This window comes from Periplaneta americana, chromosome 17 (assembly GCF_040183065.1).
Source record: "Periplaneta americana isolate PAMFEO1 chromosome 17, P.americana_PAMFEO1_priV1, whole genome shotgun sequence".
NCBI lineage: Eukaryota > Metazoa > Arthropoda > Insecta > Blattodea > Blattidae > Periplaneta > Periplaneta americana.
The window spans coordinates 18,944,872-18,962,782 of record NC_091133.1 but is presented as its reverse complement, the minus strand read 5'-3'; the positions used below and the strand labels follow the sequence as shown (position 1 = coordinate 18,962,782).

The following is a 17,911-nucleotide window of genomic DNA, read 5'->3' as shown; positions in this document are numbered from 1 at the left end:
TTAGAAGAATTAATTTTGATGAATTTACAAATATGCTGAAATAATTTATGACACCTCTTATAGAAATGTAAAAATATGTATGTACATTTTGAAACAATGGGTATAGCACCACTTGAAAATGTTGAGCATTTTAACAGTAACTTGTAAATTGTTCCAGCACGTTGTCTATAGTGTTCATTTATTGTAGCACTTTTAGAACGAACGTGGTTCACATACATAAGAAGAAATGACGATGGAAAGAGTCGAACACATACAGTTTTCTTTAATTTTTAGCAAATGATGAAGTTGAATATATACTGTTACCTCATATCCTAACATAAGTAGAGTTTATATTTATTTTGATGTACCGAAGTACATATGATATTTCCATGCAGATATTCTGCTTTCTCAGATGATGAGAGAGAGATGGAACGGAGAAAAATTCTCTCCGGCGCCGGGACTTGAACCCGGGTTTTCAGCTCTCCGTGCTGATGCTTTAACCACTAAGCCACGCCGGATTGGATTCAAATCCCGGCGCCGGAGAGAATTTTTCTCCGTTCCATCTCTCTCTCATCATAAGTAGAGTTGCCACCACAGATGTAACACCTGAAATGAATATAAAATAAATTAATGTATTGGTAATGATACAAGAATAAAAAGAAATTAGGCTAGACATAACCTCACAAAATTAGAAACACATGCTAAAACAAAAGAAAAAATCTTTACGTATCCGTATATAATAAAACTAGATATTCCAGATATAATTTGTTTCACACGATAACCACCTCAGCCTATTTCGGCAGCAGCCATTATTAGTTACAGTTTGAGGTGCATTACCTAATCTCATACTAACCTTGTTAAGTTCTCTAACCTAATTCACTGAAAATTACGTAACAATACACAGGTCTAAAATACAGACAAATACACATTAATTACCTAATAAGTACAGCATGAAGATAATTCATTACTTTTGTCGGTATTTTCTAAAAGAGAAAGGGAAAACAGTAACAACATTATCTGCAATGTTTACATCACGTCGTTCACATTTTCATTAGCCCTATATCAGTAATGCTTGGTAAGTGAAACAATGCATGAAATTATTTTACATTTCGGGTCACATCATTCGAGAGTCGGAAAATGCAATTCGCCACTTTTAACATAGCATTGCTTGTTATATGAGAGAACTTTGACATTTACCTTAACCTATAAAGATACGACCTGTTGGTACCGAGTTCTTCACATAGCAAAACAGACAATTTTCGAATATAACTTAGCTGAAAAAAACTTCAAATAACACTGTAATATGCTTGGCATATTTATAATATTCGTACTCAATCAGTAATGCACAATTAATCGAACTATTTTCACGATGCACAATGCTTTGTAATGGTACTATTCATCATTTCATAGGGCAGAGAGGCGAACCTAGCGGCAGAAATTGTCATGACTCACAGAGACCTACTCTCGATCGTGCTATGCGCCAGCTTATGTAATCCCGTAAGCAACGGATCTAATACAGGCCGTAAGGCAGACCACGTGACTCGCTTAACAGCTGATCGCGAAAGGCGGTCTTTCAACCATATGAATTAGTTGCAGTGCATGAAGAATAGCATATATTTCTCTGAAATGCAGTGTAATTGCGTCAGTAAAATTTTAAACAGTGATTGTGAGACACGAGACACAATTTACTTGCAATTTAAGGTATAATATTATTTTTGGTGTGGAAATTACGTTGTTGCAGGCAAAGTTCGTATGTGTAATACCTGCCTTTATTTCGATTAAATATTGCGCCCTTATGTGGTTAAGTGAAATTTTGGTCTTATAAACAGTAGGCTAAATATGTGTAATAATATATACGTGAAAGTGAAACACTGACTGGTATGTAAAGGAAGTTGTGATTAGGCCGAAGTGCAGCGTTACCGATGTTACTATTGTCTAATCCATTATTGTTAGTTTAACGTATTTGTCTTATTAAATTTAAATTATTGCACCCTTTTTATTTGTGAATAACCTACATTATACGAGTAAATAATACGACGTTTGATAATATACACAATTTGAACTAAAAACGAGATACATGTAGTATATTACGAAAAATTATACCCTATAGTTTTCATTACTGTTACAGTATCTAGAATTGTAATTAGTTGAAATAAAGCACTCATGCTTCATTACGAAATTCTTGCACATTCATTTATGCACGTTTCAACAATTTTCAGTTGCATCGCAAGCATATTTTAATGTGTTGAAGTTATAGGTTATGTTTATTCTATCAGTACTTACCTTATTTCCATATTCGCAATTATGCATTATAATTAAGCATAACGCTACGTATAACTTATAAATGCAATTTGTCTACACTTCAATTGTATTTATTCGTTTCAGACGGTACTCCAGTCTGAAGTCTGATTAGTTTAATATGTTACTAGGGCTAAACTAGCGCTGAGGTAGTTCCCTTCGTATTCATACATCTTGCATATACAAATTAGTTCGGTTCGTTCAGGATTTTAATATGCCTTGCTTATAGGATCAAATGCATCTCCACAAAAAATAAATTCAACTGTTTTCAGTTCAGAAATTACCGGAACTATACCTCAGCGCTACTAAGTAATATAACGTATGTACATTTCATATGAGGAACTGTGGTGGATTTTCTACCTATAAGTAAGGACGGTAACAGTGTTCTGAAGTTTATCCTAAAAATATATTCTTCTTTATTAAATCTCAAAACCGTTTTCGTTCTCAACTTAAGCCTAAAATGTTGACGCAGATAGGTTATGTTAACATGGTAAATTCTCTTCACATAAAAATAACACAGTTTTATTTATTATTCCTGCCACATTATGCAACACATAAATGGAACTTATGCACATATTACATTGAATAAAAATTTAATTGTATTATTTATTTGTTCCCTACTTTACTGGGTTGTAATGAATTGTATTTATCTAACCTACCAGATTAACACACAACTGTACATACACTAATTTCATAGGAGGGACTGTGGTAAATTTTGTACCTCCAAGTAAGGAAGGTAGACGTGCTAAATTAAAATCACAATATAAATAATTCTTCTTTATTAAATCTCAAAATAGCTTCCATTCCAAACTTAAAATGTTGATGCAACCAGGTTATGTTACCATGTAAAACTCCGTTCACATTAAATTAACACAGTTTTGTAATTATTTCTGCAACATATTATGCAATAAGAAGTGTGAAGGGGTCTTATACACACATTACACTAAATAAAATTGAGCGCCGACACGCTATAAAGTAATATCTTTCTCTCAGCTCCGTATACTCAAATAGAAAAGCCCGACTCATCGAATGACGTCACACAACCTGCATTACGGCCTGGTCTAGATCACGATGGCAGTGAACCTACCCTCGAAATCCAGCAAGCTAGCCATCCACGGAGCCACCAGAGCGCATTATTAACGGTGAGTGACCACGCAGGCGACCCATCCGCGCAGCCACCTTGGAATACATCACAGAAACACGCACCGTCTGAACCGGGCTTTAAGTGAAAGAGCGATTATACAGATGCTGACAGTTGAATGGCATATTACCACCCACTCTTACATCGTGTGAAAACAATGTGCTCTAGAAGTAGAACACTTGTACAATCTTTCTGTACTTCTAGGAACATATTTTAGAAAATGGATCCCAGATTCCTCCCGAGAATCATATTTTAAACTTGTTAAACTGACCATAAAAGTATATAAAGATCTACTAACGTAGCTCAGTGGGCATGGACTGTCGGTCCGGAGTCGCGCTCGGTCGCGGGTTCGATTCCCGCTGATTTCATGGTTGGGTTTTTCGTATTTCCCCAACCGTAAGGTGAATGTCTGGTAATCTATGGCGGATCCTTGGCCTCGTCTCGCCAAATATCATCTCGCTATCATCAATACCATCGATTCTGAATAATATAATAGTTGATACAGCGTCATTAAATAACCAAATAAAAGAAAGCACTACATAAAGAGCAGATATTAGCACACAGCTTAAGGTTACCAGTACAACACGACTTTGCATAAAGATGTTGTAAGACAATATTTAACGGAGTCAATAATAATAATAATCATAATAATAATAATGACAATAGGCAAGATGTTCTGTACACTAGGCTTATTATATGACTAATTGACTAATTCATGCATGTGACTTTTAATTCATACTTCAGCTGTGATAATAAGCTATTTCACTGTAGGCCTACTTATATTTCTAATTAAAACATTAGGTACGTGTTTCTATTTTACAGGTGTAGGCCTATGATATGTGATATGGAAGCGAATAAATAATAATTGTTCATTTCTCGTCCACATCAAAGCAAACGTGTTTACAATGTAGGCCTAATGTAACGTCTTACACAGGCAGTATTTTGTTAATAATAGTTAATACTAATAATTTTCTTTTCACCTGAACTAGTACTACAATATGCATTTGTATTTCTGTTCGCTCTATATGTTGTCAAATAACTATACAACATCTTTAGTTACGGTATCAAATTGTTACAGTTTTATTTCGTTTCATGTCAAACTATCAGTAACTAAGCTTTAACGTGGTCGCTTTAAATGTTAATAAGATTTTTTTTTCATTTATCCATTCAGACTGATTTATATGAGACACCAAACATATATATTAAACATTCAGCATTGTATAGTGCAGTCGTCTGCTAGCCGGCGCTTCTCCCAAAGCATGGCGGCGGACGCAAGCTTCTATTTGTCCCTACTCTAAACTTCTGCGCAGCCTCGGATGTGGGGGCTCGGTGTGATTGCTCGCTGTTGTAGTTAAGGAATGCCACCCATAAAAACCTCTCAATCAGCAGTTTTACGAAAATGCGTAAATGAGTTTGGAAGTAATATTTTCAGTGAAGACGGCGGTGTCTTATTTTGTTTGGTGTGTGAAGAGTGTTTCTGCGAAGAAAAAATATAACATTGTGCAGCATATTAATTAAAACGCGGCATAAGGGGAAGTTTAAGAATAAAACTAAGTTAAACCAGCATCTGATTAAAAGCAATGTGGGTGAACAATCGAGTTCTAGTGATGCGTTTTTCAATAATAATAATTCAATAAATTAATAATAATGTAAGAGTTCTACGAAACAAATAATTTATCATAATATTTCCGTGTATTCGTTTTGCTTATTTTCACCATTTTTAGTGCTTATTTTACTGTTTCCATGTATTCGGTTTTGCTTATTTTCACCATTTTTCGTGTTTATTTGATTCCTTATTTTAATCTTTGATTGTGCTTAAAAATCAGGGCTTTAGTTATAATGAACAGAAATGTGCAAGTAGGCCTAATATCAACAATTGTAGCCTACTTATGTAAAATTGATGTAAGAAATTAACTCATAACAACCAACAGTATCTTAGAATGTATTTTTCTTTGTTTTTGTGGTGTTATCCTCCTGTGGGCGTCTCCTTGACATTTCTAGGCATGGTTAAATATATCAATGAAATACTCTTGTTATGACATCTTTGGATGATCACGGGTACATTCACATTTCCGGAGGCAGAACAGAGAATTCCATTCAGCCAGAGACGGAATGTTATAGTGAACAAAGAAATAAAAGTTCTCGGTTTCAGTACTCATTCTGGCACGTTTTGTGCTCTTCAAGGAGGTATCTGAGCTCACAAGCCACTCCACATCAGCTCTACGAGCAAAAAGAGTTGCTAGATTTTTGTAATTCACTGAAGAGGCAAAATATTATATTTTTTTCTGCAGAGATTGTCTATATTTGGTAAACCTTTAAGATCCCGACACTCAAGGTATATTTCTGATAGATCGAGATCACTGCCAATGGTATTAAATACAGCCTTTATATCTGCATCCTTGGACAGTTCGCAAAATGGCTTCACAATGTCAGTCATCCTTTCATCTAGAATGAAATGGTTGCTTAAGAAATTTATGAGGCCCTCCTTTACCTCCAAGAATATGGTGGTTAAGTTCCTGTTATCAATAACATAGAGATTGTGTCCCTTACTTCTTTTTGGTCGTGATGATCCGGAAGTCAGGTCAACGCCCTTCAGCTGTCTCAAATCACATGGGAGTACAGTAATGCTTTCTGTGTGTCTATGTCCAGAGATGCGATCTTCTAACAAAGATAATATCTTTGATTTCACGGATTCAGTTAATCTAGCCATATCAATATTGGTAGAACTTCACTGAAGTGCTCTCTGATACCTGTTGAACAAGGACAGTATATCGGCCAGAAATGTCAAGAATCTCGAGTTACCGTAACTTATCCTCCGCACAGAAAAATTTCAGGTGACCATAGCAAGAACTATCAACACGGTTTTTTGTGGAATACAAAACTAACGTCTACCAAGAAAATAGCACAGCCTCCACCATTGCATATGTAAATTCAGTCCAACGAATCTCGAACATTTCAGGAAGTGACTAAATCAACATTATTCTCCTTAACTATCATGTGCATTTCCCTGGTTCTGAGTCCAGACACGTAGAAAAAACTGCAAACTGAAGACAGGTTCTGAAACATGATATTCAGTTCTGTAACTGTATTGCAGACCTTCTCCATGTAAAGTTTGACCTGTGTACGCAGCACCATATCTTCAGAAGGGGTGGAGCCAGTGGACGCATACTATCTTGGGCATTTGTCAGACTGTTTGATCTCGCTAATTCTTCCAGTAGGGACCACAGTCCTGCCTTTTCACTTATATTTAAGGACGCTCCATCTGTGACGATCAATGACATACTCTGTAAAATGAAATTGATTGCCTTCTCTCCTACAACACTCTTCATTTCATCACTAATTGCAGACAACACCCCCGTTGCTCCCCGCATGGAAAGTTCCTGGGCCCATAGAATACCTCTTCCTCTTTACCGGCTGTACCAGCTATTTTTGCCATTGTATAAATTTTATCGACCTGACATTAATCAATGGAACCGTTGCATCGTAATATTGCTAGAGTGTTATTGAAAAATTTTTCCCTCAGTGTTCCCCTGAAGCTCTCAATGATACATTGGAACAGGTCTCTGTGCCTGTTCGGGCTCATAAGCTGATAATTTACGTCAGTGCAGTCGTAAGGTTTAAATGCATCACTGAAAGAAAAAGTATGAGCAATATTGTTTGTAACAATGTGTGCGGGAAACATGTTTGCACTCAGAGTGAGCTTCTTTGCATCACAATATACATGAATCATCAAGAATTCTATTTTATTTGCAAGCCGCTCGAAAGCTTTGCTGATAGCCTTGCACATCCAACTGGACTGCAGTGTTTCAACTTGGGGAAGGGAAGACAGCCTATAAACTTTCAATGCTTCTACATATGTTTTGTTCTTAAGATGTTCAGAAATAACGACATTGCGATACAGGTTCTTTTCTGTTCGGCAATGACAGGAATTTGACCTCTATATGTTAACATTTCAACCATTTTTGAGGAATTAAAGCATGGCGTACACCTGACGAAATGGTAGCCGTTTCTGTAAAGATACACCAATGCTTTCTCACTCTCAGGAACTATTGAATCTTTACCAGCTTTGCTTTGGTGTGATATAGATAAGCATTTCGATTTGATCAATTGCGGTTTTATCAGTTTCTGTTTGTGTTGGCCTAGATGGGATTTCTGAATTATTTGAAATTCCATCATTATTTTGTAAAACGGGATTCTTCCTGGATGTTGCACTGGACTCCATCGACAATTTGAACCACTTGGTAAGGAAACGTTTTTTTTACTGAAACCTTTGCCCCTGCCAATTGACATGAAATATAGGAATAAAAAACCGAAGAAGCATTTGGTTACTGATCACATGCAAAACTGTACTAACAATATTTATATACAGATCAACAGTAGTAGTAGTAGTAGTAGTAGTTGTTGTAGACTAGTAGTAATTATTTTATTTAATAACACTTTCAACTGTAGAGATTATTCAGTGTTGAAATTCTATGTGGGAGAGAAATGACAGATAAATAAACATTATTAATTATTTTTTGTTATATTTGACAAATATAATTCCGTCTACTTACCGATCCATAAATAAATGCACTTCACCTGCTCAGCAAAAAGACTTGCTGTCAGTAAGAGAAGAAACACCTCTGCCTGTGCTCGCTATCCACTTGATTTTAAATAACAGTTAGGTATACCCACTACCCAACTTAAATTTAACGATTGTCGTCGATAGTTGCTGCTGATTTGTGCAGTAATAAAAATTGCTTAAAAAAGTCTGGCAGCAGTAGTAGTATTTCATTTAAAGATGCTTTCAACTTCTAAGATTATTCAGAATTGAAATTCAACATGTATGGGTGAGAAAAGGTTGACAATTTTGTTTGCAGCCCTCCATCAAGGATAAGTTTCTTTTACATGTTATAAATCTAGATCATAGACCTCCCAGCTCCACATGTCTCTTGAAGGAAGTCATGCCAAGAATTTTATCACACTTCAAAATCCATTGTCCTTGGTCAAGTTTGAACCCACAAACCTCGGATCTCAAGGCTAGCATAGTGACTTCTAAACCACTGACGATTATTCTTTAAAATCATCATTGTGGCAAACAATGGACATGGTAGTCCATTGCAATTTCAAAAACAGATTCATGCCAGTATTTCAAGGAATGTTCCTATGAGCATTTACCAGCTGGTCAGTAATGCAGCATTTGTTTAAGCCATATATGATCTTCCATTATTTCAACGTGATCTTTCCATCTTTTTCTGTAATGTTGGAGGAAAAGTACAATTGGTGTCACATCTTAATTCTTCTAGGATATAGTCTTATCTCTTTCTACCAGATTACATAGCTTGCTCTTTTACACATTAATTTTATTTTGATAGATCTTATCCTCTGTATATCTTGTTTTCTGATAGTCCAGGCTTCACAGCTGTATGCCAGTATTGGTTTAGCTAATGTGTTGTAGACTCTTAATCTAGTAAGCTTCTGGACTTAAGTCTGCTAGAACATTGAATTCATTAAGCCTGTCACTTTAACAAAATAACAATGCTTAGTGTAAACAGCATCAAGTCAGTACACCATAAAAAAACTCCAATACACACTTAAAAAACTCAATCCACTTTCCAAAATGTCAGAGAACATATTCACAAGAAGTAACAGTAATCTTACCCCAGACTAACTATTACCACAGCCACCAATAAACTCTCTCCAGTATCACACCTACAACTTACATACTGCTAAGAGTGGCATGTCAGTACAAAATACAAAAACTTCAATACACACTTAAAAAACTCAACCCAACTTCCAACATGTCACAGACAACATATTCAGACGAAATACGGTAAGAGAGTATTTTTCCCCTCAGGCAAACTACCACCACCAATAAAACCTCTCATATATCACACCTACAAAATACGTCTAGAAGCATACCGGTACCAAACAAGAAAAATGACATGAGCTGCTGAACTGCGACCAACTTAAACAAATCACATTATCGACCATTAGGTGTACCCAGCAGAACCTGAGTGGTGGAGAATATATGGGTACGCTGATGGATCTAGAATCAGCCCTCAAAAGAACAATGATGCAAGCATTTACAGCAAAGAATTTGCACACTACATAAAGATAGACAAAGGTAGCAAGCAACTGACGGGGAAGCGAAAGTAATACAAAATAGTTCTAACAAATTTAATACACAGGGCCTACAATTTTAATAAAGAAGTCATTTTGATAGACTCCAAGACAGCAATACAAGCAATAGTATGCAACAAACCTCGGATGAACAGTAGTGTGTCGAACACTACTTCAGACCTTAGAGAGGCAGCAGAAACCCATCATTAGACATCAGATTTATATGCACTAAAAGCTACGAATGTCACTGAGTATACTAGAGTAGATGTGGTGTCCATTTGAAGTGATTCTATGTCACATTCACGATTTTCTGAAATCTATCAGCAGGTAAATGAGTCACATGGACTGCAACATGCATCTTGTAAACTGTGGTGTTCACCACGCTCTTCCCGTATCTACATCCTTACTAATACATCTATAAGTATAATATCTTGTCACTGTTAGGCACTTTAGGTTTCCATTATGTTAGTTTGCTTAGCCATTTAATTAACTTAGTTACTGTTTTAGCCTTAGATGACGCTTATTATTTTAGTCTTTTCCCTCTAGTAGCCAGTTATTGTACTAGGTTCTGTTTCGTTCCCTAGAGTGTGTTGTGTTTTCGTCTTTTATGAATTCATATTCTTTTGTTTTTCTTTGAGGCCAAGTGTTACTACGTGATTGGTGATTTCAAACGTTAAAAGTTTTCATACTCCACTAGAGGTGGACTGGAGTTGAAGAAAGATCTTGCAGTCAGTTGTCTAGAGCAGGAGGAATCGTCAACACGGGGACAAAGTGGTCCGGCAGTTACTCGAGCGGGAGTGCCAGCTGACAGTGAGTGGATACCTGTTCTGACGGCAGTAATTCCGCTGTTGTCTGGAAGCCAAGTCATGCTTTGACTTGAAATTGTCTACATCTTTTGTGGCCAGAGGTGTGATGCTGGGTTTTCTACTTGCCAGTTTGGAATTGGTTGTTCTGTGGGTTATTATCTGTGTGTCTATGGTTTTATAATCAGGAAGTTGCTGGACCCGTGGTTACCACAAAATATGGGAGAGTGTTCTGGAAGCCCTGCACTGTCTGTTTCCTAATCCTTGAGGACGTGACAGTGGCATTCCTACAAGGGTAACTTTACCAATATCTGAAACAAGTTGTATGAACAGTAACAGATTGGAGCCAATGTATGGGATGTGATATAGGGGAAGACGGGGTACAATGTAACAAAAAATTTATTTTTGTAATTTTTTACAAATATATTTATGAAATCAAATTTGTTCTGAGGTATAATTATTCCTTCTTTATTAGACAATAGTTTGCAATGTACAAAAACCTTGCAATTAATATACTTACTTTGAACATATTCATTAAGTGATGCATGTTACACTGTGTCCCAGTGTGGGGTACCCTGTAACAAGGTCTGAGGTAGAATGTAACATCGAATAATGAATTTGGCGTCAAGTAATCATTACAAATACAACTGGTCCACATCTTGTTGCTTCATAACATTATTTTATATCACCATACCAGTTCTTAATACTATAGTTATTAAATAATCACACCGAACAAAGAAAGAAACAATGTTTTAACAAACATCAAAGTTGTCAAGATTAAATTCAATGCAGTCTGGAGTTTGTTTTTCTGAAACACACTGATTGTGGAAGAACCACTTTTATGTCCCGTTCAAGCACAGAAGCTACATCAGGTTAAACTGGATACACAAACTTAGTTGTGTCTTTAGTTCCTCTTCGAAGAAATTACACTTCATAATCTCCATCCGAATCCTTGTCTTTCTCTATTTCACCAACATAATAGACGTTAGTTTTGCCAATGAACTGAACAAGAACATAGTCCCCTTTCACGAGTTCTTTTGTGAATGTTAATTCTTGTTCAACCTGATCATCTATTCTCCAGTTTTCATGATCTGAGGAAGCCAAAGGAAAGCAGATTTCATCTTCTTCACTCTCTGTTGAATCGTCCTTTTGGGAAAAGTTTTTTTCTAGCTTCTTTCTGTGTACTTGGCTTTTAGCCTGCCTCTGACGAGACCATTCTGCAAATGACAATAAATTACCTAGAAAGAATTCCATGGTTGATATTTTTCAATGTTACAGCCTTACGAAGGCTCATTTCAGAAAGGACTAGGTTAACTGCAACTCTCATATCACTCTCCCTGAAAAGTCCAATGTTCGTTTTTCTTTCCCTTTTTCGAACCATTTTTTTCACTCTGTAATAAAGAAAATCCTAAATTTAAATAAGGTTATAAAATATACACGCCTAAACTATTCAAATTGTCGTTCAACAATGTTAACTACCCGTGTATAATTTTTTATAAATTATATATCAATATTGTTACACTGAACCCCATTCTAACTTGTTATGCTGTGCCCCATGGTACCACTTTCCATTTCCTTTGAGATTATGGACTCAAATAAAGTCAGAAAATTTTGATACAACACAGTATCATTCACGTATATGACGAGTTTATCTAGAGAAAGAGTCTGAACAAATTAATTATATTTTACGAGATATTGACCATACAGTGTAATCATAAAAATTTACTTTACTTACCACAAAACACGTACTCGACCATGTGGACAGTAGACCAGGAAGTGCATCCAGTTTGTGATGCTTTGAAAATGTAACGACTGCCGACCAGAACATGTGCAGAAACAGGTTTACAAACATACTCGTTGGCGCTCAACTCAAATGTTACACTGAGCCCCATGTTATGGTGTACCATATCTCCCCCTGCTGTACTGCTGGTTTATTGTACCACATCTACTTAGTGCCAACAAGACAAAGACCATGGTCATAAGAAGAAAATTAATGAAGGTAAACTTGCGAATTCTAAATGAGGCAGTACAGTAAGTAGACAGCTTCAAATACTTGGGGTGTACTATAAGCAGTAACATGAGCTGCTGCCAAGAAGTCAAAAGGAGAATAGCAATGGCAAAGGAAGCTTTTAATAGAAAAAAGAGGATCTTTTGCGGACCTCTGGAGAAAAGAACTAAGGAAGAGATTAGTGAAGTGCTTTGTTTGGAGTGTAGCATTGTATGGGGCAGAAACTTGGACATTATGACAAAGTGAAGAGAAGCGACTAGAAGCATTTGAAATGTGAGGATGGAACATGTGAGCAGACAGAATAAGAAACGTAGCTGTGTTGGAAAGAGTGGATGAAGAAAGAATGATGCTGAAACTGATCAGAAAGGGGAAAAGGAATTGGTCACTGGTTGAGAAAAAACTGCCTTCTGAAAGATGCACTGGAAGGAATGGTGAATGGAAGAAGAGTTTGGGGCAGAAGAAGATATCAGATGATAGAAGACATTAAGATATATGGATCATGGAGACAAAGAGGAAGGCAGAAAATAGGAGACTGGAGAATGTTGGGTTTGCAATGAAAGACCTGCCTTGGGCAGAACACTATAAATGAAATGAATGTCTACTTAGTAACATTCCGGCATAAGTTTTAACCACTCCCGGAATTTTGTGCAGAACTATTTGGTTTGTGCTGTTATATTTGCTGGCCTAGTCTCAGGCTTACCTGATATACTCTTTTTCAATTTTATTTCACCTCCTTTCGTTTGCAAAGGCACCAGTTCAGTATTTTGCTAAAGTTATTTCTTTTTTCAATTCAATTTTGTGTTCAGCATGTGATTATACTTACCCTGTTAACTTGTTAAAGTTTTGTGGCAACCTAGCTTCAGGTTGTTTTATTATTAAGTTTTTTTATTGTATTTAGATTTTTAATATATCCTACTCTCTTGTTACTGTTTTCAGAGTTTATTAAAATTGTTAACTGAATGGTGACTATTATTACCTGTTATTATGTGGTAACCAAAAAATCTTACTATACTAGAATTAACGAATGTTTGTATTTCTGACAGTTAATCGGGGTAATGTAACTCCGCCTTCCAGGCGCCCCAACCTCAGAAGTGGGTTACAATTAAGCCACAGCCAGGAGAGAAGACCAGAAATGTCGAAAAGACAACCTGGTGGCATTGGATAAAAAAAAAAAAACATTATGGGTGAGGTGGGGGCACGTTACCATAGCAACGCCCAATCACAGTCCATTACTCCCTCACCCTGCTGCCACCAACCTTCAACATGCATGCGAAGCGTTGCCAGATCAACAAAATATATGCATGTGGTTTGTGACTCGGTTGGTTTTCTGTGATGGCATTTCACTGTTATTGTTTAATATTCTGCCTTTTTATCTCAGTGTTTCATGGTAATTGTTGTAGGGAGTTATTATAAGTGTGTGTGTGTCTCGTGTGTTGTTAGGCCTATTAGTGTTTATTTAGTTTTTACGGTTTATTTAAAACGGCACAGTCAAGCCTTAAAGGTAAACAAGGGAGGCCACAACTTCATTCTCCAAAAAGAAAAACTCAAGGTCTTGGGAAAGGAACACCGATTTGTGGCCAAGCCCATGAAATGGTATGCTGTCTTAGGGCTTATTTTGAATTAGAAGACAGAATGAGGGCCCCCTAATTGATGTTAATAAAGTGTTGGAGAGAACTGCTGCTGCTCTAAACATTTTCAGAAATACTGTCATCAATATTGGGAAGGAAAAGTGCGAAAAAGGAAAGGAAGATGGCACAGCAGCTGGGCCTTCAGATGCACTGCTGGGAACTCCCGGAAAAGTCAAACCCAGGTCAAAGCCAGTCACGGACCTTGATTCATTTAAAAAGGATGCCATTTGTGCCATGTATATTCATATTACGAATGGAAAGAACATCCGACTTTAAAAAAACTCTATTGCAGCCTCCAAGAGGCAGGTCTTTTACATGGCAGTGAATTATCTCTTCGCCTTTCTTTGAAAGATCTAGGGTTCGATTACGAAAAATTCTCAACCCGAATGGTGTTGATGAAAAGACATGACATTGTAGCCTGTCGGTGCCATTACCTAAGAATGGTACAAAGGAGTTCGAAAATATCATTTGGCTGGATGAGACGTGGGTCAACACTAATCACATGTTATCCAAAGGGTGGACTGACTGTACCTGACCATACCTGGAAGTACCGCTGGGTAAGGGGTGGAGGGTCATTGTCCTTCATGCTGGCAGTTTCCATGAATTTGTTCCTAATTGTTTTCTGATGTTCAAGTCAAGAAAAACAGGGGACTACCATGAGGAGATGAATGCTGCCACATTCACTGATTAAAAATTTCCCTCCAAAATCTACCATTGTCATGGACAATGCTTATCACTCAGCGATACTGGAGAAAGCCCCAACAAATCAGTGGAAAAAGGCAGAAATACAGTCCTGGGTAGAGAAGAATGTAGCTGAGAAGCATAATATAAATATTGAACCAGACCTAAAGAAACAGGAATTAATGGACTTAGTGAATATGTATAAACCCAGGACTCCCACTTCTGCAATATACGAACTGGCTAAGAGACATGGTCACAGTGTTGTCAGACTCCTCCCCTTAACTTGCGCACCTAAACCCCATTGAACATATCTGGTCTCAAGTACAAGGTTACATAGTCAGACTTACCAGAGAGAGAATTCAGGAAGTCACTGCAGCAGACTAATTATATTATTGTTAACATCCTGAGGACTGGGTGGAGTGTTTTGACACCCCAGTCACACATTAAACTTTTTATATAAATGATACTCTTAATGTCAGAGTTGCTTGATGTATTCATATTTCAATTGTTAAAAGTAAGACAATTCATTTCTTTCCTTAGAAAATACATAATTAATTAATACATTAAGTCTTCTGTGCCACTTTTTAATTTTTATATTTTTGGTATTGAAATGTGTTGTAGATTATCAATGTTCGTGTACCGGTTTTATAACAATGTTATTTAAATATTAAATATGTCTCACATGTTAACTTTATTTGTTCATTGTTGAGACTCTTTGTCTTGCTAACAAACCAGTAAAAATTTGAAGTGTGGTTTCGTTCCTGCAAATACAAATTTAAATCCATATTACTTGTTTACGAATTCATTTATTTTAGTATATAATTATTTACCCCTTTGTGAATAAATGTACTTTAAAAAGAAACAAAAATACTTGTTATTTCAAATAACAGCACATAATTCGTTTATGTAACAAAATTTACCCAGTGCTCAGAAGGTTAATATTACAGCTCAATTCAATGTTATTGGCCCCTGTGCTTGGTTGTTTGGCTAGTGAGCGAGCTGTGTTTTACATCATAAAGAAATTTAATCACTAGTATGCATAGGAGGGGAAGAAAGAAGAGGAAAAATGAAAATAATATCTATGCTCGTAGCTGAGGGACACTCATGTCAAGAAAATTTAAGTCATGACACTGCTTAGTCAACAGACATAGTGGTTAGTAATGGAACAGGACATGTGGAAGAATATTGTGTTTTTAAGGGTGGAGTGTATCGCGACACGATAAGAAGGAAGTGTTAGATTTTATGACTGTGGATTGACCTATGTGATCCGCCTGCCAGTAGTGATGAGTAACTCGCTCTTAGTCTATCTACTTACTTTTTGCAGGGTCCAAAATCCCTGAATCAAGCTGTACAATTATTGTTATTATTATTATTATTATTATTGTTGTTATTATTAAAAGTGGTGGTATGGTAGTGGCAGTAGTGGTATTAGTAGTGTGATAGTATCTAGCAATCACAATTTGTTACGTGTAGTTCCGTGAACTTTTACTACTTTTAATTTTGCGACAATGTCTTTTAGTCAGACAGCTCTAATAACAATCTTGGATTCAAGATACCTGCATTAGAAATTAGAATTCGAGCCTAATTTACTGCAACGTGAGATAAGATGTAGTTCTGAATTTGAAATCCACTGTCCCGTCTGTCTCTTGCTGCAAAGCGGGAACAGCGCACTCCCCCCTGTGACTCCCCACACAACTGTCAGAAGTACAAACATTAGTTAATTCCAGTATCCTTTCGAGAATTTCCTCAGGCACGCCTTCATTACAAAACAGCATGCTAATGTGTGACAGTTAAGACTGTTAACAATATCAAAACAAAATACTGAAAATATTTTAATAGTGGTCTTAACTATGACTTACACATCAGTGCACAGTCTACACAATGCAACCTGCAGCCCATGTGACTCATTTGTCTATTGTTAGATTTCAGAGACTTGTGAATCAGCCCTAGAAATCCTCCCAATGGACACCACACCCACTCTAATATACTCAGCGACATTCTTAGCTTTTATCCAACAACTTAGAAGAAATAAGAGTACAAAGACACTAGGCCCACAACCACTTTTCCAGTACAAGAGATGCTGAAAATGTGCATTTCTGCAAACATCTTAAAGTGAGTATTTTTATAGCATTACACAGGTGGATCTTCATTCTGTTGCATCTATGCTCCAGTAAAATTAGATCATCATCCTCTTATTGTGTCCTCAGAAGGTCGATTCCAAATATGCCTCCATTAGATATCACTATAAAGTATTGGGATTATCTTCTGTCAAATTCCCTAGGGAAAATAAATCAATTCACTGTATATTTTTTGTTTTCGCTCACAATAAAATTAAGTGCTACAAGAATGATAGTAGCACAAAATCTATAGATTCATTCTCACCTGCAGAAGGATGCAATTAATTTGCCTACAGACGTCTTTGCCTCAGAAATGGAATTCGTCACATCACTACCTAGTAAGTAGAATCTATACCTATTAGTTAGCAGAATCCATAAGAACATTCTAACAGTAAGTTTTCACAAAAGTTCACCAGATTTTGTTTAACAAACATAATATTAACAACTGTTACGTTTTCTAGCATTTCGTTAAAATAGGGACTGTTTCTTCAACTCATTCAACAGTAATGGTCCCTTATCATATACCATGTGTTGTACTCAAGAAGGCCATGCATCCTGTATAGAATGTTGTTGTTTAGTCAACTGTCCGAAGACAAGTTGGAACCTCGTAAGTGATTCCAATAAGGAGTCACTCATGAGGCAACTAAGCCAGGAGATAATGGGGTAGGATGGCCAGTTCCTTTCCCCTCCATTGCATACATCACTGACTAGTTACATATTACACTAATCAGTCTTCAGATTTATACAAATAATTTTTTTTCCTCTGACACATATTGTCAAGTGAGATGTACTGCCTAAGTGTACACATCAGCCAGAACCTCAATCAGAGGCACTATATAGACTCAAACATTATAATACAGAAGTGCTTCATTTCTGCTAGGAATACAATTGCGAAAATGAACAGAATACATAAAGAAGGGATATGGTATGGAGTCCGACAAGAAAGTATTGATAACTCAATTAGAGAAAATAAAGGCAGCCTAAAATAAAGGAACTAACGGAAGCAGTATGAAATATACAAGAAACTTTCATGACAAGAAGTTAATGTCGGGGGGATGGGGGGGGGGGGGGGGAATAAGAACAAAAAAAAAAAAAAAAAAAAAAAAAAAAGAAGTGAAATTAATATGTTAAAAGTCAATGGCAATTGCTCTGTA

The 17,911-nt window shown here is 36.5% G+C and overlaps 1 non-coding gene across 1 annotated transcript; it reads right to left on the bottom strand.

Annotated features, from left to right (window-relative positions):
* Nucleotides 1–425: 425 nt before the first annotated feature.
* On the bottom strand, nt 426–497 carry TRNAS-GGA (transfer RNA serine (anticodon GGA)). Its single transcript has one exon. It is a non-coding gene; the product is annotated as a tRNA-Ser (tRNA).
* Nucleotides 498–17,911: the final 17,414 nt, after the last annotated feature.